Genomic DNA, 24,983 nt, shown 5'->3' with positions numbered 1-24,983 from the left:
TGCTAATGGTCTAATCAGATTCAATGGATTATGCTAAGCTATGCTAAAAGTGCTAGCCCCAGACACGGAGATCAGCTGAATGGATTTCAAAACGGTAAAAATCAAATGTTTAACTCTGGGGGAGTTAGAAAATGAGCATATTTTCAAAAAGAGTGGAATGTCTTTTTAATAGATCATATCCTTGATTATAGAATGCGGCTTTTTATTCATGGAAATCTATTATTCATTCATTATGCATAGACATGTTCAGAATCAGAGGTCCTGTTTGGCATGTAAGAGTCAAGATCACTGACAATCTATAATAAAGACCTGTACAGATACCAAATCACACACATTCAACATACAGTAATAGCCTACAGTGTAAAATGTCACATTTTTCTAGCACAACACAATTCCCAAGTATAAACCATCTCAGTTGTTGCATAACAAAAATTTTATAGAACAGATGTGCGTGTTGCTCTTTTTAGCCCATTAAAGAAAAAAGAAACACCTAAATGCAAGCATGTAAAAGAGCAACGACTGAGACTTCATTAAACATGTATAAAGGAAAAACTGAAGAGAAGCCATTTTGAAATAAAAGCAGACACTTGCACTAAATTCCAATCGGTTGTGTAGATTTTTGTAAGGTTGTCAGAAAGGAACTGTGCAATGTTCAATGCATTAGAACGAATATTTCTGTGAAACAGTTTTTTTTTTATCCCAGAGAATGAAACAATAGAACAGAAAGAATTCTGGGTATTTTATTTTAATATTTCATACCAATTGCCAGTTTTCATTTCTGGCTCCATCTAACACTGTATTAAGCAGAAAAGATGGGAGATTCCTTTGCATTGATTTGAATAAGAACAAAAAACTGAATACTTAAGAGGGTTCTGTAGGGTTCAAACTCTATTTCAATGTCATTTACAGAACAATGAGAAATGGGAGCCTAGTATAAAAAAGTCAAAGCTGCAGATGAAATCTCTTTAATATCCAAGTTGTTTCTCATACATGGCAAAGAATAATGCTGCGTACACACCCGAAGCGAGTTGAACTATTTGCACGATTAGATTACATACAAAGTAGGGCACAATTAATAAAAAACTAAATCGGGATTACAATTACGGGTGAGACAATTACATAATTCCCAAAAGTCTCAATTACAGCTGCCAATTTGTGCTTTTTTTGTCTGTTTTGGTGGCACGTTTTAGGCACCAAATACAGTGGTGAATCAGTGAATCATAAGTTAATATTGATAAGTTAACAAGTCCTTTAGCCATGCGTTTTGGATTTTTTTATTAACTCCCATAACTATTTGTTATTTACATCATATTAGCCTATTTAGTTTAGGATCTATAGAATTTACCATGCAGCTACTTCACAGAAAGTTATCTTATATTTAAAACGTCAATGTAAAATTTATTAATCAACAATAATAATCACAATTACAATATCAATGTTAATAATTGACAATTATGCAATGTATTATTTTTGTCACAATTGTGCAGCCCTAATACAAAGTCAATACAAAAACGTAAACAGACGCGAACTTGCATGGGGCGATGCGAATTACATAAATTGGGTGTTCGACTGCCATGAACACACAATACAACGGGGAAAATAAGTATTTGACACATCAGCATTTTTTATCAGTAAGGGGATTTCTAAGTGGGCTATTGCCACAAAATTTCCATCAGATGTAGCCATCAAGCCAAATACTGAATTCATACAAAGAAATCAGAACATTTAAGTATACAAGTTGAGTCATAATAAATAAAGTGAAATGACACAGGGAATAAGTATTGAACACAATTTATTTGATCCTTTGTAGAAAAGCCTTTGTTGATGATTACAGCTTTTAGACACCTCTTGTATGTAGAGACCAGTCGTCTGCATTGCTCGGGAGTGATTCTGGCCCATTCTTCCACACAAATGGTCTTTAAATCTTGAAGGTTCCTTGGGCCTCTTTTATGAACTTTGATCTTTAGTTCCCTCCATAGATTTTCTATGGGATTTAGGTCAGGTGATTGACTGGGCCATTCAATAATATAAAGTCTGCCAGTACCCCTTGCTGAAAAGCAGTCTCAAAGCATGATGCTTCCACCCCCAAACTTAACTGTTGGTATGGTGTTCTTGGGGTGGTGGGCAGTGCCATTTCTTCTCCAAACATGGTGTGTAGAATGACTGCCAAAAAGGTCAATTTTTCTTTCATCTGACCATACTATAGTCTCCCAATAATCCACAGGCTTCTCCAAATGCTCTTTTGCAAACTTTAACCGGGCCTTAACATGCTTTTTGTTCAACAATGGAGTGCGTGGTGAGCGTGCATGGATGCCATGGTGGTTCGGTGCATTGCTTATAGTTTTCTTTGAAACAACAGTACCTGCTGATACAAGGTCTTCCTGAAGTTCTGCCCGAGTGATTCTTGGCTCTTGGAGAACCGATTTATGGTGAAGTGATGCTCTTTCCATTTCCGGATAATGGCCCCCATTGTTTTTACCCATCATGAAGTCTTTCCTGTGTGCCTCCTGGGTAATGAGAAGCCTTTATATGCCATCAATTAGGACTAAAGCAGCTGATATCAATTAGTAATGATATGGGGCAGGGTTTCTCTCTCAATACTGACAGATTTCAGGTGACCTCCTGGCTTTCTATGCCATTTTGCACCGTGTTCTCTTCATGTGTTCAATACTTATTCCCTGTGTCATTTCACTTTATTTATTATGACTCAACTTGTAAACTTCAATGTTCAGATTTCTTTGTATGAATTCAATATATGGCTTGATGGCTTTATCTGGTGTAACTTTTGTGTCAATAGCCCACTTAGAAATCCCCTTACTGATAAAAATGCTGATGTGTCAAATACTTATTTTCCCCGCTGTACAATCAATTAAACTGCAATTTTTTTAAAGGTTAGTTCATGTCGAAACGAAGATTTGGTCATGATTTACTTTCCTTCATATTGCTCCACACCTATAAACCTTTGGGCATCTTTGAAACACAAATTAAGATGAAATCCAAAGGCTTTCTGACCACTTGCCCGTAAAGGTAAAAAAGACATTACTCCATGTCACTACAGTGCTTCATTAACGTCTACATATATGGAGCAGTCAAATGACCACAGTTAAAAGTATATATGTAAATGTATATGTGCATATATGATGATGCATCCCCAAACAGCCACTAATGAGGAATCTATGTATACAGTATATCTATGGCATCAACAGGATACGCATGGTGCTGTTGCAAAAGTGCCTAAGAGACTTTTTGCTTATTGAAAGTGGTAGTTGCATTGCTGTCTATGGTGGGTCAGAAAGCTCTCTGATTTCATCAAAAATGAACAAAAGCCTTACGGGTATGGAATAGCATGAGGGTGAGAAATGAATACAAAATTTTCAGTTTGGCCTGAACTAACCCTAACATAATTCTGAAAGTCTGTCTTCCAAAACCAAATGAACATCTTTACCATGCAACTCATTTTCGTAGCATCTATACAGTTGTCACACCTGTTATCACACTTGACATTTTGGCCCTTTGATGACATTTTAATTCTACAAGCTCTGTATCTCACTGTGTATCTTACACATCAAATCAGCTTCTCTTCTTTCACAACACATGTATAGTACAAGCGCTCTCACACATTCACGCCCAATACCATCGTGTCCCGAGTGACAAGACACGCTCAAGGCGCTTTTCTTTCTTTGCATTTAATCAGCAGACAAGGACCCGTAAAAAAGCCTGGATTAGGCATCGCTAGGTTGGTTACCCACTAAAGGCCTTGTGCCTCCAGTACCCTGTAAATATCTCCGAGCAGCCTTACTAAGCTGGTTTTCCACCTGCCACTGTTCGTCTTCATTTGAAATGCTCCCCCCACCCCTGAGGATCAATTTCACCCTTTGAGACTTCACTGGGTTGTGTGATTAGGTAAGACCTTCACTGAGACCATTAAATCAGACACAGTTTGGATCCCTCACAGGCCTGAGTGAAGCTGGGTGCGATAGGTGAACCCGCTGGTGCTCAGGACCGAGCACGGTCTTTTTTTCATTTTTTATGCATCTTTACCTTATCTATGTTTGTACTGAATAACATAAAAACCTTTTTTAAAGGCTTTCACATAAATGTTCACTGCTGAATCGACGTCCTTTCAGAAATACATTTCATTTCACTTATAAAACGTGCATGGAAACAGATTTGCACTCATTTCGGTGTCGACAACGTTTCATCTATCCTTTACCTCCTCATTAGTCACAGCGACACCAATGCAGAAGTCATGGGTTCGAGTCCCACGTAACATATACTGATAGGAAAGTATTGCCGAAATGAACTTTGAATAAAATTGTCAAATGTATAAATCTTAATACAAATAATTTTGCACAATTCATGGCAGAGCATACTGCTGGAAAAACCGAACTGGTTAAGATTGGTCAAGCTGTTTGGGAATGTATTTTGTTTTTATTACTGAAAAACAGACAGTTAAAAATAACGTGGGACTTTTTTGCAGTCTCAGGGCCCTATTTTAATGATCTAAGCGCAAAACATCTAAACAGCGTTTCTGAATCCACTTTTGCTAATTTAACGACAAGAAAAATGGTTTGTGCGCCAAGCACACAGTCTAAAAGGGTTGTTCCTATTCTCGTAATGAGAATTGGGTGTGTTTTGGGCAAAATTGGGCGTGAATGCATTTGTTATTTAAACAACGTGGCACTAAACATAGACATTATAGTTGTGCCAGGTGAAACTAGCAAAAAAAAAACTTCAGTCGCGCATTGTGCTGCATTGGCCGGGAGTATGATAGGGCCCTTAAATTCCACATTTGCAAATAGTTGTACTGTATCTCAACCAAATATTGCCCTATCCTAACAAACCATAAAGAGATAGAGAGCTTATTTAAGCAATTTTCAGATGATGTATAAATATCAATTTAAAAAAGCTGACACTTAAGACTGGTTTTGTGGTCCAGAGTCACATATTTAAATCAGCTTGCTTCATGCTACTGAAACTAAAAGCGCAATATTATACAGAAGTATTGCAGACTTTACATTGTACTGTTGTGACCACCTGCATATCAAATTGCTGGGGCCGCAGTGTGAGATGCTATTTCTCCTGTACAGATGTTCTTTATCCACAGTCACCATGGCAACATGACGGATATCCCCCCATTCCTGCCACTCAGTGTCTCACCTAGTCATTCACTCAAAACAACACCTTCACACTACACAGCACAACACAACACACACACAGAGACTCACACTAACACAAACTTCCCATCTGTGTCAACTACTCGAGCAAGCAGTGACATGGTGAGTCGAGCCCTTACAGCGTTTCGCTTCAAGATTCAGTACAGCAGAAGGAAAGGCCACACAGAAGTCATGTGTTCACTGGCCTGGCCAATATAATGTATCCGTTACAGATTGCTAAATGTACATCTAGTACAGCAAGAACACTGTGGTCAAATGCCTTAAAGGTACATATCATGCAAATCTGACTTTTTCCATGTTTAAGTGCTATATTTGGGTCCCCAGTGCTTTTATCAACATAGAAAATGTAATAAAGATCAACCCAGTAACTTAGTTCAGTAACCCAGTAACGCGAGCTGCCACCAGGGGGTGCGCGAGAGGAAAAATGTAATGGCGGTCTGTTTCTTTAAGTGGGATTTTTCCATACAATAAATAAATAAAAAAATGAACAGTAAACATTTCCTTTGTAATCGCTTTTATTTTAAATAAAAAACTATAATTTATTAGTTTTTGATAGAAACGTAGAAGACAGCTGCTGTCTTTTTCTACGCACTGCTCTTCTGTTATGCACTGCAGCCGCTATATGCGTGCCAACTTGTTTCATTCATTCCATATATATTATAAATATGCTTAACTGACTGAAATCAGGGAAACTGTCACGTGGGATGTCTTATGATAAAGTTGTTAGTCACGAAGGAGGAGAGGGACCAAGAGAGAGAAACTTTTTTATGGCAAAAATAGAAATAATGAAATGTGACGAGACATGGGCACAGGATACGCGAGCAATGTGTTTTCATGCATGGTAAAGAGACCGTCAATGAATTATATAATAAAATACATAAATACTTACTGTAGAGAACTTATTAAAAGCTTTCATTTAATTTTTTATTTGAAACTTGAGCTGTTATAATGAATCTGCAAACTATTATACACCTTTTGTGCGAACAGTAAAGGCTTTCGTTAATGTGTTTGATGGGTCTGCACGTGACGCACTGGTAAACATGAGGAAACCTCTCATATGTCATCTATTAGCTGACGGCAGTAAGTGTACGTTTTTACCATAGTAAACTCGAATGGCGTCTAAATATCACAGTGGTTAAACGCATACACGGGGGCGCGCATCATCTACGCTGAGCGTAGTTTCAGATGGTGCAATAGGCGTAAATATTTTTCACAATGTTGGACGTAGCTAAGCCCGACGTAGGACTATTACACCCAACTTCTTAACGTCCGGCTAGTGCAACCGGCCCTTGGTTATTTGCGCATGATTAAACATGAGTATTTATGGGGAGAAAATAAAGCTTTTTTGGATTTTTTTTTAAATGGGGATTGGGGGTGCGCCAACCCGGTTGGGACATAGAAGGGGTTGCGCAGGAAAAAAAGTTTGGGAACCCCTGCTCTAAAAAATAGGTAATTGACATTTGGCTCCCCTTGTGATGTCAGAAGGGGATAATACCGCCCCTTAATCTGCACTATCCAATCACGGCACTGCCATTTTTTAGTGCAGAAATCAGCTCATTTGCATTTTAAAGGACACACCCAAAAACTACACATTTTTGCTCACTGCTACAAAGTGGCAATTTGAACATGACATAATAGATTATCTATATGGTATTTTGAATTAAAACTTCACATACGTACTATGGGGGCACCAAATATTTATTTGGCATCTTAAAAAAGCTTTGTGAAATGTCCCCTTTAAGTTTAGCAAACAACTACTGATAAAACACACAGCTTGTAATGCACTGTAAGATGCAACGTCTACTAAATGTAAATGTGTAGCAAAATATGCATGAGAAGAGCAATCTCTGACTGTAATCTGAGCCTCGTTCAAAGCCAAATGTATTATAAGCGAATAAGCAAGGGTGATAAAACAGCAGGGATCACTAATTTGAAAACCCAGCAAACCTCGAAACAATCATCCCCAAACTGTGGGTTTCATTTCATCTGATGATCTGATAATCTCCACACCTCTTCAATGATATACGACTGAACTGATTGGGCTGAATTCACATCCTGCCCTCACTATGTATTAAAGATCATAAATATAACTAAAAGGACGTTGTAAAATCTATTACCATTGTCAAAGCTTTGGCATACTGGTCTAGAGTAAAATTACTCGGCAATCAGAGGAACGATAACTAGACTGGTGATATACTGGAAAGGTCATACATTCAAATAGCATAATCTTTGAGCTTTCTGTTTGCACCTTGGTCTTTTCAATCTTACTGCTAAATGGAACTAATACGAAAGTTCATAGCCTACTAAAAATCTAAAATTAAATAGCACCTATTTCATTGCTAAAAAAATCAACGTTATTTTGTGTATTTGGTATAATACAATGTGTTTGCGTGGTTTATGGTTTAAAAAAAACATGATTTTTCCACATACCTTCGACCTCGGCGCAGCAATATTGATGGAAGTTTGAGAGAAGGGGGTAGTCAGGAGTGATGATGTTACTGCGCGCCCGAGTTCGAAGTGCTGCAAACTAAAGGGCTCGTTTTAGTTGTGCATAGGGCCTACGGCGTAGCCGCGATGGCGTAGGTTCCGCGTTGGTTTTCATTTATACTTTTGCGTCGTCCTCTGCGTTGACGTGCAAACACACGCGCAAACCGCTGGTAGGCAGTATCCACGCGTGTAACCACAGTAGCAGCGCGACCGTCAGAGAAGAAGAAGCTTGGCAGGTAAACCCACAAACGAAGAAGAAACAGCAACCTGTTGTGTATGATTTGAGAAGATCAGCAATGATGGAAGTAAATAAACAGTGACTTTTGTTGCAGTTTAAGTTAAATCACTCCTTGGCTCAACTTGGCAAATCTTGGTTTTCACAGTCGCAAACGGAAATACCTATGATGCAGTTTTTTTACCTGACGGGAGGGGTTCTGCTGGTGGACCAATCACAGTGCTTGCGGTCCGCGTAGAACTGACGCGCTGTAAAAATTTTAGCGAGGTGCACTTCAGGCTACGCAGAGCTACGCACAGGCTACGGATAGCCTACGGAGTAGCTACGGCGTACAACTTACGCACGACTATAAACCGGGCTTAATTGCTCTTCCGCCGTACAATATAGTTCTCATTTTTTATCCGTTCAAAAATTTTTTTTTGTTTCCACCATACTTTCTCTTGTATCTACTCAAGTAACAGTCTTTAAACAGAAAAAACATGGAAGTGTTTGGTGGCTTCATCCCTGTTTGGATCCTAAGGAATGAATGGGGCTAGGCTAAATGCTAACACATTCACGACGTGCTGTGCAAAGATGAAGTGCACGCATTGAAAAAAGATAGCGATGTATTAATTCGGCAAGTTGAGGTAAAAACATAGTAAAATATAGAAAAAATGTGGTTTTCCTTTAACCATGGCTTTTTCTAGAATAATAAACATTGCTTTTGGCCGACTGATCAACATTTGTATTTCCATGGTTTTACTAATAATAATTATAGTTACTGTACTGAGCCAATGATAAATTTGTGGTTACTGTGGTTGCACTGCAAATGTTAGTTAAACTGGGGTTACTGTGGCAAAACCATAGTTCATTTTAATAAGGATATCTCCCATGGTATGTCGCTGAGACATCTGTAAAAGATCGTAAAATCAGGCTGGACCTACAATTATGTTTAAGGGATAACCGCTCTCTAGCTGCCATTAACATTGCATAACACAATCGCCACACGAGCCAATATCATTTTTCATTTAAAGATGACATCATTATGCAATCGGTAAACAGATGCACAAGAGCCATGGTATTTTACAATCAAAGATGATGTATCACTTCTTCTGGCAGCGGTTTTTGAACGAGTGTATACCAGTTTTTATGTGTTGTGTTTAATATTATATAATAAATAAATGGGTTGCTCAAAATGCCCGAATAGTGTAATGTGTAATATAAATACAATGTAATATAATATCGGTGGTTTAAATTGAAAACCATATCCTATATTATGTCATCGTTGCAAAATTATACCCCAGTATTTAAAGGGATAGTTCACCCAAAATTATTTAATCATTTACTTACTCTCATGTTGTTACAAACCTGTATAATTGTTTTTTACTCTGATGAACAAGGAGGAATATATTTTAAAAAATGTTTGTAATCAAACTGATCATGAGCCCCATTCATTTCCATAGTAATAAAAAATAATACTTCCTTCGTGTTCATCAGAACAAAGAAATGTATACAGGTTTGTAACAACATAAGAGTGAATAAATGATGACAGAATTTTCATTTTGGGGTGAACTATCCCTTTAACTTCATGATTACCCTAGGTAAAAGTTCCACCAGCTGCCACTAGAGGTGCTCTTTTAGTAAATGCTTATATGGGACGAGAATGAACAAACAACCTTAACGGTAATATGGGCTGGAGGATAGGTTGTTATTTTGCATCAGGTGTCAGCATGCAAAAGGTCGCATTTACAAATAACTGGATTCTGAGTTACACCTGAGTTGTACTGTGTGCATTCCCACTGTAGCAAAAGAAATCTGTCCAATACCGGGATCAGTACCCTTGTTATCAATCTCACAATGGAGCATGACGTTCAACTTTTGCACAAATAAAACAAAACCGCTTGCACATTCTGTGCGTATAAGTGCAGTGAAACGCAACCTTATTGAAATGACAACAGGAGATTTTTTTTAATTCACTTGCCTGTAGCACAGCCTTGGAATTTTGTGCTTTAAAACATTACTAAAAACTAAATTCTAACCTAGAGTTGAATCTATTTAGAGGTGACCAAATAAGTGATTTAAAATATATGTGACCTTGGACCACATAAAAACAGTCATAGGAAGCACCGGTATATTTGTAGCTATACCCAACAATACATTGTAAGGGTCAAAAAACAGATTTTTTACTGCCAAAAAAATCATTATGATATTAACTCTTTCACTGCCAGCGTTTTTTTTTAAAGTTGCCAGCCAGCGCCAACGTTTTTCATGATTTTCACCAAAGTTTAATGCCTTCAAGAAAATGTTCCTCTTTAAATATATAAACATACAATATACCAAATGAAAGAACAGACCCTCTGCTTTAAAAAAAAATAAAATAAAAAAACGTTTCATCCTACCTTCAGTGGTTCTTTTGTAATCAGCTTTTGAATATGGGTAGGTTTCTGAAAAAACACAAAATTTTGAGCAAAAAGCAGAGATAATTCCATTTTTGTGACTGACTTTTCATAGAGATCCCATTCAGAGCGATCTTTAAAACAGACACTGACATGCAGCCGCTTGCCATAGGGCAATACTTACGGGTTTAAAAAGTTGCGGAGGATAATAGCGGTATTGCGGAAAGACGGAAAATCTCGTCATTGGCGGGGAAGTGCTTTCTCTTAATTGGCGGTGAAAGAGTTAAGTAAAGATCATGTTCCATGCAGATATTTAGTACATTTCTTATCGTAAACATATCAAAATGTATTTATTATTAGTAATATGTGTAGCTAAGGACTTAATTTGGACAACTATAAAGGCGATTTTCTTAATATTTAGATTTTTTTTGGCACCCTCAGATTACAGATTTTCAACTACAGTATGTAGTTCGATCATATATTGTCCTATATCCCAACAAACCACACATCAATAGAAAGCTTATTTATGCTTTCCAAAGACGTATAAATCTCAATATTTTAAATGATCCTTATAACTGGTTTTGTGGACCAGGGTCACATATTTTGCCTGGCGTAAGTGTACTTTCTATGCATGAATTCAAATCATAAGCTGAAAGAAATAGTCCAGATTTAGAGTTATTTTTCTTGTCAAATATCAAATGTACTTCCCACAGATCAGTGACCAGCATTTTAGTTCTTTTGAGTTTCACATAGTTTGCAAAATAACTCTGACCTGAAACAATTATCTCGACCGCGGGGTGCCTGCAGAATTTCCACCTCTGCACGATGGTCTAACAAACTCTGCAGATACGATTACATTCTCCTTTGAAAGATTTTTGGTTTTGCTTCAGACAGAAATGGATGGATAACTGTTTAAATTCGCTCACTGCTAATGAATTGAGATCCTCGCCAGATGCATCACGCTGACACACTAATGTGACCGTGCTGACAATGTTAAAACTCTCTCAGTACATATCCGCCCGTAGTGCATTAGTTTAAATGGGCATCACTAATGTTGCAGGTGGACAACATTTAGAGTTAAATTATGCAATTCGGCTGCCCTAAATTCACACAAAATAAAATCTCCCATTAAATATAACATTATATACATTACATATAACATTTAAATGACCCTTAACTCAAGTGGTTCTTAAAAAGATGAGGATTTTTACTGGTTTACCAGCTTTCTTAATGCTGCTATGCTTTACAAAAGATGGCTCATTTAAATAATGATATTTCATTCCCTCTACTTTTCTAAATGAGTCCAGCACAGATGCCACACAATCGCCCACTGTAATTATACTCCTCAAGGATCTGCAGGCATTGTGTTGAGTTTCTCTCATTTTGGGGCCATTAAAACAGGTAATGGCTTATCAGACAGCAATTGTGAGCCGTGTGTAATGGCCTCTGAACCAAATATTCACTGTTAAGGACGTTTGCACAATGCAGAAACTCTCAATTGGGTACAACTCGGATTCAAATTTGGTGTTTTGTCCTTGGGCTTTTTTGAAATTGTTTTGAAGTTGGTAATACATATTTAGCTGCATGTTTTGAGTTCGTGTTAGCACACCGGTCACATGGAGAGAAAAGTCTTTTATGCCTGGGGATAGGATTTGTTCACACTGCACAGAAATCTAATTAGATTTTTTAATGCAATATATAGGATTGACTGTCCACACTGTCATTTCACTAGAGAAAAAATCATTTAAATGACATTGCATACGCATCACGTCCCAAGTGACAGATAAAACTATTTGTGAAATTGATCCGACTATTTAGACTTAGACACGACAGATTTTAATCTGATTTTAAACCACATAAATGAGGTTTGGATCAGGTTTCTAAACACTGGATTTCTACTGCATGTATGAATGAAGACTTAATTAAGGTTTCGATTATGATTCAATTTGTCTCAGATGTTTCTGTTAAAATACCTGAAGAGAATTAAATTTAGACAAATGTCATATTGCAGTACAAGCATAAAGCTATAAGATGAAAGTGGGCAGCAATAGCATTAGATGATTTGGTTTTGGAAGATGAAATGAGAAATATCTAAGTTAATATTGGATTCTGTAATGTTATATTACAGACTTTGGTGTTATGGCATATTTGAGTGCAATTTGTGATATTTTTGAGACATTTGAGACAAAATCAAATTATGGATTTACATATTTAAAGTTATTATAACCTAAAGATGCTATGTGAACATTTGTAACGGAAAATAGTGGTTTTCATCTTGTCACTTTCTTGGTATAGAATATTTTTTTTTTACTGAAATTAGTCAAAATGGATTTATTGCAAAATTTGGAACCAAACTCTTCATATCTTAAAAAAATCTTTGAACCCTAACTGTGCACTTCCATAGTATTCTTTTTCCTACTATGGAAGTAAATGGGGCTCATGATCGGTTTGGTTACAAACATTCCTAAAAATATCTTTGTTCGTGTTTATCAGATCAAAGCAATTTATGCAGGTTTGTAACAACATGAGTGTGAGTAAATTATGATTTTTTATTTTTGGGTGTACTATCCCTTTAAGTTCAGGAGAAATGTGACCCTGCTTGTAAAAACACAACTAAATTAATTTTTTCTACATGAAGTCATCCAATATAATGTAAAAACATTCTGTGAAAATATAACCTCGATATCTTTAAAGGATTAGTCAATTTTCTTAAGAAATAAATCCAGATAATTTACTCACCACCATGTCATCCAAAATGTTGATGTCTTTCTTTGTTCTGTCGAGAAGAAATTATGTTTTTGAGGAAAACATTCCAGGATTTTTCTCATTTTAATGGACTTTAATGGACCCCAACACTTAACAGTTTTAATGCAGTTTAGAATTGCAGTTTCGAAGGAAGGAAGATGAGAAGTTGTGGTTTAAAAGTGCATATTTTTTATTTTTCTTGCCAAAAATGACAATCGTTTTGCTAGATAAGACCCTTATGCCTCGTTTGAGATCGTTTAGTGTCCTTTGAAGCTGCAATTTTAAACTGCATTAAAACTGTTAAGTGTTGGGGTCCATTAAAGTCCATTAAAATGAGAAAAATCCTGGAATGTTTTCCTCAAAAACATAATTTCTTCTGGACTTAACAAAGAAAGACATCAACATTTTGGATGACATGGTCGTGAGTAAATTATCTGGATTAATTTTTTTAAGAAAATCGACTAATCCTTTAACACTGACCGAGCAAGGTCATATGAAATTAAACGTGGATGCTTGTTATCTCCGAATTACAGGCAGGGTCTCATTTGTGATTTCTCTTTTTATTTATAAAATGTTTTACAAACAGTTTAATTGTACTTTTTGTCCTCTGTCTATAAAATGTGTCCTTTATTCAATGGTAGACTAATCATTTTAAATGACAACACAGTGTACTGCTTATCATCTCGCTAAATCCAGCTCAAACAGGAAGAAATTAAATTATATTATTTGGCTGGATGTGCCAACTGCACTCCATCATGACACTGCGTGGTTATGGTTAGATGAGTGACCTTCAACGGTTTACAGCTTCATTTAGACCGCAGGCTTTTATCAGTGATATTCTCTTATTTTACACGAGTGTGACCCTGATGCTAATTATATTAAGATTAAAACGTTCAGCTGGCCTAGAAAACAAATGGATTTGTCTGGGACAGATGTAACACAAACATCTGTTGTCTATTTATTCACATCCATCAGAGGCAGCTATTTTTGCCTCCCGTTTGATCTCAAATGGCCGCCCGAATTCATATGCCCATCACAATAAATTATGGGCCGTTTGACTTGTGACTGCTCATCCGAGGGGCGCAAATTCAAAATATGTGTTCACAGTGTCATGTGTGTTGTTTGTGTGTTTGTTGCGTCATGTGAACCATGTGCATCACGTGTTTTGTCAAAATAAGTGCCTGCTGCACACGCGTCAAAACCGTTTATGATAAAAGAGACGCTCACATTCACAAAAAGACACTCGCTTAACAGTAAACTCTGATTACGCATGAGATTATGCGAGTATCTGGCAAAGGAACATTTATTAAAAACACCACCTTTTTGGGATAACACAGGATAACAGTTTTGCTTTCTCCAAAGAGTAAAATTAAAAAGACAACACTACATTGCAAAAACCCTAACCTTAAAAAAATTATAGGTCAACACCTCCTAGAAAACCTTTATTGTTTTTTTTATTTTAACTTGGTATAAAGAAGAATTTCCCTCTTACTTAACCAATATACTAGCCTGGTTAGCCAGACCTACATCAAGATGTAAGGTCTGGCAACTCTTCACAGAAACGGCTCAATGCAAGGGGCGGGATATAAGGTTGTCCCTCAAAATGCCTCTGCACGCAATAGGATAGCGCTATGACGGATCAGAGCAACGAAGAAGGTGACGTAGTTACCGTAACCAGTCGGCAAAACTCCAAACACATCTTTCTTGCTTAAAAAGGACTTCAGTAGGGTTTATTTGCTCTTCTCTCAAAGAAAAACATAAGTCTAAGTCCTCCAGAGTCGCGGCCAAAGCCGCTTCAAAAGAAAGCTGTTCGCCAGCAGCAGCAGCCATTCTCTGTTTTCAAGTAGGAACCGTCGCAGCTCTGTCGTCATCATGTTAAGCCCGCCCCACAGACGCTACACACGATGTGATTGGCCTGACCAAATTTTGGTTTTTGGACCGGTTAAGTGTATTGTGAGTGCCTAGACTAAACCCTGGCAGCAAATATATTTTGCGGCCGCTAGGGTGCGTCTAGATTTCTAGGCTACCAATATACAGTATAAAGTTATCTATCAGACTATTGCAATACCTTTTTGTAAACTACCTTAAATATCCATACAAATCAGCTGCCACTGGAAGTTAACTCTTTCACCGCCAGCGTTTAAAAAAAAAGTTGCCAGCCAGCGCCAGCGTTTTTCATGATTTTCACCAAAGTTTAATGCCTTCCAGAAAATGTTCTTCTTTAAATAAATAAACATACAATATACCAAATGAAAGAACAGACCCTCTGCTTTCAAACAAAAAAAAAACGTTTCATCCTACCTTTAGTGGTTCTCTTGCAATCAGCTTTTGAATATGGGTAGGTTTTTGCAAAAACACCATATTTTGAGCAAAAAGCAAAAATAATTCCATTTTTGTGACGGACTTTTCATAGAGATCCCATTCAGAGCGATCTTTAAAACAGACACGGACATGCAGATAGCATGAGATATCTCGTCAATGGCGGGGAAAGAGTTAAACAGACAAACTACTTTCATGATTTGAAAACTAAAATCAAGTGTAGAGGACTTTCAAGATATACAGACAGTTTACTTTAGGTAACGCCAGTTTTGTTTGCTGTTCGACTTTAAATACAAACTTTTTTAAATACAAAATTGATTCTTGCAGTGGCGACGCCGCATAAAGTTGAACTCACCTTAAAACTTTATTTAATGCTGTCAGTAGTGATTTTCGAACCAGCGCACATGGACTTAGCAGTTATGGAGGCCCCCCTTCCAAGCTTGAGGCCCTAGGCATTTGCCTACTCTGCCTATAGCTAGCGCCAGCCCTGCTTATAATAAATAATTTTTTCCAAAAAATTAAAGGCACAATATGTCATTTTCGCCGATAGAGGTCACTAAAAAACAACAACGGCATAGCTTTTACTGTTGATTGAAATCAATCTGACAGGACACATGTAAATCATGTTCATGGATGACATAGTTTTATAACCGTTGAAGTATAATGTAAGCCTACAGTAGCTGAGTTAAGGATTTGTGCCAAACTTTAGCGTCATTTTTTTAATGTTAACAAAAACTATAGCAAAATGACAGCGTTTCCATTAAAGGTGCAGTGTGTAATTTTTAAAAGGATCTCTTGACAGAAATGCAAAATAATATACAAAACAATATTTTCAGGGGTCTATAAAGACCTTTTTATAATGAACGGTTATGTTTTTATTACTTTATAATGAGACGTTTTTATCTACATACCCCGAGAGTCCCCTTTACGTGGAAGTCGCCATTTTGTGCCACCATGTTTGTACAGAAGCCCTTAATAGAATTTTTTTACTAAGTTGTCTCCAACTATGACATTTTTAGTGTGGCAGCTATCGTAGCTTCTCTATGCATTTTAAAAGCGATGGGTGAGCAGTGGACTGAGTCGTTGGTTGCAATTTGCAACCTCACCACTAGATGCCACTAAAATTTAAACGCTGTGTTTTCGACATCATACGGTGCTGTCGGTTGTCGGTTCTTGTGATGCCTCAAGAAGTCGAACACACCTCTTCTGTCTTGTTCTCCAACCAAACATACCACGTCATTTAAAAAAATTATCGTGTGACTTTTACGCACATTAGGTGACCTGTAAATGCGAAAAAAAAATCCATTGCAGTTTTGCAATATATTCCCTTATCAAATTTCCTGAAAAACCACCTCACCCAAGCGTAAAAACCTTTTTGCGGAAAAATTGAAGTTTATGGGAAATTGTCGTGTTTCCATTGGGCACCTTTTTAACTCGCTTATTTTAATTTGCGTAATTTGAAGGGTAATGGAAATGCAACTAGTGTGGCTTGATAGAAGCAACAGCAGATCAGCACGCTAGACACTACTACTGTAGTACTTTTGCATACGGAGCTGAGCAGACTGATTAGCGTATGACATCAAAGTATTGCGAGAGCAACAGTACTGCTTTTAAAATTGCTCTTAAGATACTTTGATGTCATTTGCCGATCGATCTGCGTACATGAAGTCAAACACACCTATGGTTTGTAGTGTATGGCAGCAAAAGCAGAAACCAAGGACAACCCGGACATGGCACCATTGACAGGGGACCCTTTGAACAAGGGTGGAGCGCTGGTTAAAACGGCACATTCTTTGAATACAAACATTGCTGAATAAAACGTTTAGGTGAAAATGTGAACAAAACATATAAAACTGTTGAAGGTTTTTGATATTTAAAACATGTTGCAAAAATTTTACATAAAGTGCCTTTAGAAAAGTGCTTTTTGTGCAACAATGGAAAATAAAACTATTCATAAAAACTTATCTCAGGAGTGTCACAGTCTGAGCTCTGATTTGTATAACTTGTACATAATACCGACATAAAAAAATACATGTACGGTATTCCAAACATTCAGGTATCAGAATTCTTGAAAATGTGTTATTTTACTCCTCATGGACCTTTTAACTTGTTGATTTTGTTTATCATTACTAACAGAACCAGAAAAGTAACTCTTGACCTAGATTGAACTTTTGGTCTTAAAGCAATACTCCAGCCAAATATCAAATTTACCGCACGATTTACTCACGCTCAAGCAATCAAAGATACATATGTCCATTATCTATGAAAACATCTGGAGTTATTTTAGGGAATGTCCTTGCTTATAACAGTAGAAAACAGGGATCAGGGAACAACTTCTGACTTTAAAGCCCAAAGTGCATTCGCTTTAAGGGGCTAATAAAGGGTTAATACTGCGCAACGTACCTATTAGAGGAGGGGGCATGATCTCTGAAAGCCAATGTTGATATTTGAAATCACCTAAACAAACACACCCCTACCCCAATTGAATCTGGACCTTCTTTTGATAGACCCACCCCACACATACGCAACCCAGGCAACGATGTTGGTTAGTAGACACGCACCTTACTGCTGATTGGCTACAAGTGAGTTTTGGTATGCCCGACTCCCTTTTCCAAAGTGTTTTTCAAAAATCATGCACCCTGCCTTTAACCAACACTTAATATGCTAAAACTCAGCGTGCGTCCAAGATGGTGTTGTTACAGGAAGCTAATTATTACAGTTTATAAAATAAAATTTCAAATATGGATATTTTTCTTACAAAATTGCATTGATTACCCACATAATACCTTTTATTAACCCATTACAGCCATGTGGATTACTTCTGTGAAGGATGAATTCACTTTTTTGGGGTAAAGGTCAGAGTCCCTAATGCCTGTTTTCTACCATTATAAAGCTTGGAGAGCAAGTACATGTACTAAATAACTCCAAATGTGCTCATCTAAAAGATGATGGACACATGTATCTCGGATTGCTTGAGGATGAGTACTGTAAATCACGGGGTCATTTTGATATTTGGCTGGAGTATCCCTTTAACAAGGCATTGATTAGAACAAGAAGAATGGATGTTTGAAATGCATGTCTGAACACATTTAAAGTCATCCGATACCTGCTCACAAATGAGTAATGCATGCTCCTGACTCCAAAACCCAATCTAAATCCCTTGCGAAATATAAGATTACCTTCTTTGAAACTTTGAGATTTACATTTATCTAAAGTCAAGGTTAGATCTGCATTACACTCCTATAAATAAAGATGCAAAAAGAGGGGTTCTTTCAGCGCATGCCACATTTTAGGTTCCTGCAAAACCTTTTATTTTTTCGGTAAAACTTTACCTAAAGAAGCCTTTGTGCAACAAAAAGGATTAATGGAAGCATACACCCCGACAAATAGGCTTTATTTTTAAAGCTGTAGTGCTATTCCTTTATCTATGACGATAAACACTATGGAGAGTTAAGTTGTCTAAATGCCAAGATTTCTCTGAATGATCGCTAAACTTTCCTTTGACCTTTTGAATCAGCTTATCGAAAATTCTGCCGCAGTATCGGAGTACGGTTGCCTTGCATTCAGCGCCGTGTAAACGATGCTGTCTGCCCCTTCTCCTCTTAAACCTGATAATACTACAGAACGCTTTGATACACGATGGAGAAATAAATGGCCATGGATTCTGCCAGTAGAGACTTCATTTTCTGGTTTCGTAAAGAGGTTTATCAAAACCAAGACAACTTCTGCATTCTTTTTATGTATAAATTAAGTTCTCGATTTAGACGCGGACTGTAAAATTCTGTTGTGTATTTGGTTATAACTTTTTGGCCCATTGGGTAAAAAAGAAAGATTCGGTGAAGCAAAAAACATTCACTGTTTGATGTATTACAGTAAAATAGCGCTATTTAATACCGATATTAGTTTTACTGTTACTGAATTGCGTGAAATATTACTGAGGCAGCTGCTGTTAATCTACAATGCCAATACTGTCAAAGTACAATGGAATTTGTTGTAATACATCTTGGGGGCACAACATTATTAAAAGCACTTTTACGATTTAGGCATCGACCCTGTGCCTCCCAGAAAAAGCACACGGGAGACTTAACTCAATTGATTCTTACTCTTCTTGCTACAAAACAGTTTCCCTAAGTGGACCTGAGGGAAAACAGTAAAATGTAAAAATTAGGCATGGCATAAGCTCTTAAAAATGCTTTCTATGCTACCAGCTCACCAGGTTTTGGCACGAAGCGACTGTACTGTATCTCAGTATTAGAACATCAAAGACAAAAGTGTTCGACGTGTCAGGTTGTAATTATCTTATGGGCTCAGATTTTCCCTTATAACTTTTTCTTAGTGTTGAGAGTACTTCATTCGGGCATTTGTAAGTCTGGGAATGCTGCAGGTAGGGGTTTTTCTTCAAAGGACGAAGTGGATTTGTATTCAACGTGACTTACAAGTGCGTCTCTAGCTCCAGAGAGTCACAGAACATTTTTCAGATAAGATGAGGGAAAAACCCTTAGCTCATTTGAACCACTACTGAGGACAAAAGATAAGAATTCAAAGAAACATTTCCTGTCCCTCAGGACCAATCAAATGCCACGTCGCTTTGCTGAACACTCGCATGAAGGGCTGAAAAGTCAAACAATGCCCTGAGCTACAGTAACAAACACAGAGAGAGAGAGAGAGAGAAAGAGAGAGAGAGAGAGAGAGAGACATTCCAAAAATGTGATTGTTTTAAAGTAATACTTCAAAGAAATATGAAAATTCTCTCATAATTTACTCACCTTTATGCCATTCCAGGTGTATATGATTTCCTTTCTTTATTTAAATCTGTTATATTTAAAGGCAGGATGCGTGATTTTTGAAAAACACTTTGGAAAAGGGAGTCGGGCCGAGTACCAAAACACACTTGTAGCCAATCAGCAGTAAGGGGTGTGACATCGTTGCCTGGGTTGCGTATGTGTGGGGCGGGTCTATCAAAAGAAGGTCCAGATTCTATTGGGGTAGGGGCGTGTTTGTTTAGGTGATTTTAAAAATCAACATTGGCTTTCAGAGATCATGCACCCCACCTTTAATATGATCCTGGCTCTTTCTAGCTGTAATGCTATTGAATGAAAGGCCTGATTCGGAGGTAATCCAAAGGATTTAAATGTCTTCTGAAGCAAAAGTATACCTTTGTAAGAAATAACAAGTTATATTTTGAGCTTATTTAGTAAAAATTCAATTAAGGAATGCTTTCAGGATATTTAAAATCAGGGGTAGTAATTCAACACGTTTGGGTCATTTTGAAGCTTGAAGAGGTGGTCACCATAGGTGCAGATTTTGTTTTCCGTCAGTGGCTGTTTGGCAAAACGTCACACAACGATTATTAGGATGCTTACAATGCAGACGCCATAGGGAGCATCCAAGCACTTTGAAAAGGAAGTGGAAAGCAGTTTTAGATGCTAAATGTGTGCCCCCCTTATTAAGCTTATTCATCAAAGCATTGTAGATATTATGATGAGATCTACCAATCAGAAAGGCTCCCGAATTTCAAAACCAATTTTGATTCAAATTAATTGAGCTTAACTGCCATTTTTTCATGGCAATTTCAATGGGTGCTTAAGTCCTAGAGAATTCAGGGGATCAGCGCACCGAATGGAAAAGCTCCCAAAATTAGGCTGACCCGACCCAAACTAAACCAACTTATCCTACAATATATTGAATGATGACTGATGTTAAATCAAAATAATTTTGAATAATCAAATAAACAATTATATGGATAACTAATGATTATAAAATGATAATGTAAATAAATGATTAGTAATAAACTAAAAAACACAATAATAAAAAAAATTCTGCACGTAAGGATCTAATGTAGGATCCTTTCATCGCGTTTGAAATTCATGTGTTTCTTTCTGTAAGGCAGAATAGTTTAAAGGTGCAGTGTGTAATTTTTAGAAGGATCTTTTGACAGAAATGCAAAATAATATACAAAACTATATTATCAGGGGTGTATAACGATCTTTCATAATGAACCGTTATGTGTTTATTAACTTAGAACGAGACCTTTTTATCTACATACACCGAGGGTCCCCTTACATGGAAGTCGCCATTTTGTGCTGCCATTTTTTCTACAGAAGCCCTTAAAGGACATTTTTTACTAAGTTGTCTCCAATGATGACATGTTTGTGCGGTGGCGGCTACCGTAGCTGTGTTTCAAAAGCGAGGTGTGAGCCATGGACTAAGCTGTTGATTACAATTCGCAACATCACCACTAGATGCCGCTAAAATTTACACACTGCACCTTTAAAGGGATAGTTCACCCAAAAAATAAAATGCTGTCATCATTTACTCTCATGTCGTTACAAATTTCGTTGTTCTGATGAACCTATTTTTTGAAATGTTTGTAACCGAACCATCATGGACCCCATTTAATTCCATATCATTGTTTTTTCCTACTATAGAAGTGAATGTGGCCCAAGAACAGTTTTTTTTTTACAAACATTCCTCAAAATATCTTCCTTTGTGTTCAGCAGAACAAAGACATTTTTACAGGTTTGTAACAACATGAGGATGAGTAAATGATGACAGAATTTTACTTTTTTGGTGAACTATCCCTTTAAGGCTAATTTAAATCTTTAAAATCTTATTAAATAATAATTTTACATTTGCTCTGTAAATTAAATTGCACATTAAATTGAGTAAATAGTAGTATACACATATTGATTTTTTTCTTTACTTCATACGTTATATGTCCCATATTTTTTCAAGCATGCACTTTATCGACACTATTGTCTCATGGGTAACCAAGCACACAAACCTTTGATCGAATTTATTAGGACCACAATAATCACAAGCAATTTATCACCTGCACAGTGACCAGACAGACTTCTACAGCGCAAGAAATCTTTTACTGTTGAGCAGCTTTGAAAAGAAAAATGAAACACTTTTTTTGGAAAAGAGAGTTTTAGTTTAATCACAAAAATGTACAGTAATATTATTGAATATGTAATTGTAACATGAATTGTTTAGGGCTTAATAAGTCATCAACCGAATATGGGCTGATTAGGACGGCTTATCGCCTTGGTCTTTGAAATTCTCATACATACTTCTAGCTACTAGTGAAATATCTTTTCTGCAACACACTTAACCCATCTAAACCACTTAGTATAGGCATGACTGCACAATTCGACATCAATAATGGCATTGGCCTGGATATCAGGAACATACAGGTGGTCACACTAGGAGCAGTTCAGAGAAGCGTGAATAAATGCATGAAGTCGTGCTAGCATTTTTTGGTTGTTTGTTTTGTGTACAATGACATCATTAAAAGCAAAGGCTAGCACAGCATGCTTAAATTAGAAATGGCAAGCCAAAGCACTATAACAAATTTGAAAATGATCCTTCGGGGAAGAATGTTTCTCTGCTGAGCAGCTAAAGCTTAATAAAACTAACCACTTATGGAGGAAAAAACTGGGTTTCATTTTTCAGTCTGATCCGTGAAGTTATCGGCGACAGTTGTATTCTTATTAACTCTGTCAGACCGAGTTGTGATATAATGAGAAATCGTATCTTTATCACCGGAGATATCCGTCACAACTTTAAGCTAATAAGAACTTAAGGGCAACTGGAATGTTCCAGAAGAGCCAAGCGGTAAAATGTTTCTTTTACAGCGGCCTATTTTGTGATCTGAATTGCATGCAGCCGGGTCTCATTATGTGCTTCTCAGTCCTGATCACATTAGTTCATTAGCAAAGCTAATCTGTTTCAGGGCACGGCCTGTCACACATTGAAGATATCAAAATGCATTCTTTCAACAAAGCTACAAGATGAGAGGAGTATTTGGATTCGGGGTGTCTTTCGAAGTTAAAATTGTACAATCATTCGCTTCAACTAAATTTGCATTTAACAATGTAATAAGATGACGTTAATGGTGATTCTGAGCACAGTGTACAGAATAATGATTTTATTTACTGCATCTCTCTTATAATATAATCTACTTTGCAAACCTCCAGCCAATATCAGGGTTGCATCATGGAGGTGCTGGAGATAAACAGTTATGGAAATGCAACAGAAGCTTTCTAATATACTGAGAGAGCTGAAATGATTCAATTATATCTTAGACTTGTTTAAGTCTATATTAAAAGATTACAGTGTTTAAAAGCATACAGTAAAATTTTACACTAAAGGCACTTTTGTGGAGTGCATGGTGTGAAACGAAGCAGTGCATACAGTCACAGAAACTCTGCATGTTGTGTACAGTAAACAGTCATTTTACCATTTGAAGGAAATGTGAAAAATACTGATGGAAAAACTCCTGAATTGTAGTAAAAAACGTCCCAGGACCCAAGAAAGATTTGCGTGGCAAACTGGGCTGAATTCCACTCCAAATTTTTAAAGGTGACATAGAATGATTGAACGGGGTCTTTATCCTTGTTCTGTGATGTGACATGTAGACAAAAAAAATTTGTTTGGGTCTGTAATGCTTTAAAAGCTTCCTAAAAACCTCTCTCAGATAGCTCTATTAGGGTGGGGGATTTTAAACAAGTGGTTTTGCACCTATTTGGCTCCCCCTACTGGCTTAACTTGCAATCTCATTACTGATTGGCTGAATTTGCTGCCACTCAAAAAATCTAGCCAATTATTTTAAAGTGAAGGGGCAGTGAGATGCCTGTGATGTCATAAGCATCAGTTTTTCAGATTGGGCCGTTTTCTGGCTGACATTTCTAAAAGAGGAATTTCTATGAGACTGAGATGTTCAGCATGTTTAGCACTTTTTGTATGTTTGTGAATGCGGCTAGACTACCATAATTCAACAAAGACAAGGTAAAAATGGTTTTTCATTCTCTGTCCCCTTTAAGCACTTCCATTGGAAACTTCCCTCCGTCTTGTCAACTGAGATGTGCGTCATTGCTTACGTTGCACAAGTGCCCTCAACCGGAGAAACACTTGAAATGGGTTTAAATGAACGCATTAACCCCTTGATCACTTGGGGTAAATTAAAGAGATAGTTCGGCCAAAAATTATATTAAACCCATGATTTACTCCCCCGAAGCTGTCCGAGACGCATATGTCCATAATTTTTCAGACAATTTTCAGTTATTTTAGAAAATGTCTTAGATATTTCAGTCGTTAACAGTAAAGTTACGGGGTCCACCTACTTCAAGTCCAAAAAAGTGCATTTATCCTTCCTGAAAGAAATCCAAACAGCTCCAGGATGATAAACAAAGGTCTTCTGAGGGCAATCCGTGCGGTGTTGTTATAGAAATGTCCACATTTAAAACTTTATAATCGAAAATAACTATTAATTTTGTCCAAACTATTCCTTTAAATAAAAAGACTGTGTTCGATGTCATGCAGTTTCATCGGTTTATGACTTCAAAGCACCGTGAGATCAATTTGAAAACTGTGTGGATCGGGCAAGTTGCTGTTGTGACATCACAAGCGAGGTGCATGCATTGTGGTCAATGGAGCAGTCTGAAGTAGAGGTCTTCACAGGTCCACTTAAATCCGAATACCCGAGGTCCAACACGGGTTGGGTATAATAATAACGGAATTGGGTCGAGTAATTTCAAATGAATGTGTATTTGCTGAACGGACCCGAGAAGACCCGAACTATCTTGTGTGTGCATCGAGTCATTTTCCAACCCCTCCTCTGTTCGCCGAGAGTGTTTTCGACAT

The sequence above is a fragment of the Paramisgurnus dabryanus genome, chromosome 17 (assembly GCF_030506205.2).
Source record: "Paramisgurnus dabryanus chromosome 17, PD_genome_1.1, whole genome shotgun sequence".
Lineage (NCBI taxonomy): Eukaryota > Metazoa > Chordata > Actinopteri > Cypriniformes > Cobitidae > Paramisgurnus > Paramisgurnus dabryanus.
Note: the sequence above shows the minus strand (reverse complement) of the source record.